Source organism: Limulus polyphemus, unplaced genomic scaffold, assembly GCF_000517525.1.
Source record: "Limulus polyphemus unplaced genomic scaffold, Limulus_polyphemus-2.1.2 Scaffold8608, whole genome shotgun sequence".
Taxonomy (NCBI): domain Eukaryota; kingdom Metazoa; phylum Arthropoda; class Merostomata; order Xiphosura; family Limulidae; genus Limulus; species Limulus polyphemus.
Window position 1 is genome coordinate 15,255 of NW_013674218.1, and position 2,619 is coordinate 17,873.

Consider the following 2,619-nt stretch of genomic DNA (forward strand, 5'->3'; position numbering starts at 1 on the left):
AACCCACTTTGAGTTTTTCTTCATTACCCATTTAAGCCGTCTCCAGCCATTTTTACTAGATATGTGTTAGTCTTGTATATATAAGACGTTCACAACGTGACGGGTCAACAGAGGTAATGAGTAATTGAACTGCAGTCAGAGTGTGTAATTGAATTGAGTATTGTCGAGCACGTGAGACGTTCTAGCGTTTGTTATAGAGCGACTGTTGAAATTAAGTATATCGGTAAAGTTGTATTCGGAAAGAATAAACTAGTTTTATTTATGAAAGGACTTGTGTCGCTAAAGTTTCGTTGGAACGAATTTACGGGATATCAATTAACAAACGGAGACGTAACAGTGGAAAAAGAAATACATTAAGATGAATGCAACACAAGAAAAACGATTAATTTACTAGATTTTATTTTACAATTCACAAACATGAAATTCACAGGTATATGGCAAAAATTTGGAATAATAAAACATCATTAATATCATACATACAAATAAACGAAAACCTAAATAATACGTAGAAAATCTGTAGTAGAGCTGCTAAATAAGATATATTATTAGTGTATTTCATCTCGAACTCAAGCAATACGTATTGGAAAGCTGCATCCCTAAACTTTTAACTTTCTTTTGTCCATTACTGATCAATCTTTAGCTTCTTTATGAACATCCTTGGCACTTTTGAAAATAATGTTTTCGATAAATTTAAACTTCATGATTGATTAACATTATATCAGTAACGTTATGTTTAAACACATTAAGCAACTGTAAAGCGACATCTAGTACAAAGAAATAAAAGCTAGTTTTAACAGAAGTTTTGTGTTAAATACATAAAATACATCATGTTTATTTATTAGAATTTTGTTTGTCCTTCTTAATAAAAAATACGTATTAATATAACCCTAAACATAACGTGGATACAGTTAGTTGGACTATAAAAATACGTATTAATATAACCCTAAACATAACGTGGATACAGTTAGTTGGACTATAAAAATACGTATTAATATAACCCTAAACATAACGTGGATACAGTTAGTTTGACTATAAAAATACGTATTAATATAACCCTAAACATAACGTGGATACAGTTAGTTGGACTATAAAAATACGTATTAATATAACCCTAAACATAACGTGGATACAGTTAGTTGGACTATAAAAATACGTATTAATATAACCCTAAACATAACGTGGATACAGTTAGTTTGACTATAAAAATACAGAAGATACGTACAAACTATCTCGATTATTGACTAGAAAGAAAACACCTCTCACAAATCCTGAGTACCAAAGGGAGGTAATCGGAGCTTCTTGTTTGTTTTCAAGAAAAACATAACCATTTAAACATGTTTTGTAACGTTATTATAAATATCTCTAAGGTATTATAAGAAATAGTTACTGTACATATAAACTTTAAAAAAAAAAGAATTTAAAATCAAACGCCAGCGCCACCTATGAACTAAACAAGTAATTAGTAAAAAAACACAAAGAAACCTTTTGAGTTCCTGTAGTTTGTGAGATCAAGAGGGCATGAAATGAAAAAAAAAATTATTAGAGAAGTATTCTTCAATTTTGCAAATAAAGTGTTTCTTCAATTCTTGAACGACATTATTACGTTATAGCTGCTGCAAACACACAATAAAAAACAATTAAGATAAATACTTTTTTTAAAGTAATACTATCAAAACAATTCTAGTGGAACCATCATAGAAGAGGTAAATTCTGTTATATTTCTGTCCCGTACATCAGGAATATTGTGTTTGGTATTGTCACATACACATAATATTAACACATTATAACATTATAAACTCTAACCTGTAAAAACAAACCACCATTTTACATCTAAACTCTGATCCAAAACACACTTAAACCTGAAAACAATGTCACAATAAACCCTAATCGCAAATTAAGTAAAAAATTAAAAATAAGTAACTCAGACTTTAAAATCCAACTCAACACTAATACATTCCCAATCTGTAAATACACCTAATATTTCATCTTTCTAGGTATCTTGGACATTTTGGGAGAACAGCTCCACCATCTTGAACTAATACTAATTTCATAGGACTAAAGCAAAATTAAAACGTGAAGTAACAAAAAAAAGCTATATTTGTTCTGACTAGCTCTCTGTCACTGATTTGTTACACATGCTCTCTACATTAGCCATTCCTAATTCTGAATTAAAACAGCTACTCTACAGCGCTCACTGGATGGTGGGATTTGACTGTCACTATTATAACACACCCAAGACCATGAAGCAGCTATTTGTTTCTTCTCGACTCAACAGGACACTATCAATGGACACTAGGATCCATAGCCCGGCATAATCATCATTAGGCCACGCTCGGCCCAAACTCTATGAATGAATCAAACGTTTTTGTTCATATGTAAGATAACTGGCTTTTGTTACGGTTTGGTAATGTTTTATACAAGAAGGAAGATCAATAGGATCACATAAAAGACAATCATCAAAAGGATTGAACACACCTAGTAACAGTGACAGAAAGAGGACAAACAAACTGCATAAAAGACAATCATCGAAATGATTGTTTCTGTTACTGTTACTAGGTGTGTTCATGTGATTTGTTTGTCCCCTTTCCATGATTGTATTTTGGGATTCAACACACCTAG

At 31.2% G+C, this 2,619-nt stretch overlaps 1 long non-coding RNA gene across 1 annotated transcript in view; it reads right to left on the reverse strand.

Moving 5' to 3' along the window:
- Positions 1-377: 377 nt before the first annotated feature.
- The window catches only part of LOC111083214, a 3,775-nt gene continuing 1,533 nt past the window's right edge, over positions 378-2,619 (reverse strand). Inside the window, exon 2 of the long non-coding RNA XR_002608883.1 lies at positions 378-2,475. This is a non-coding gene — a long non-coding RNA (uncharacterized LOC111083214). The remainder of the gene's footprint in view (positions 2,476-2,619) is intronic.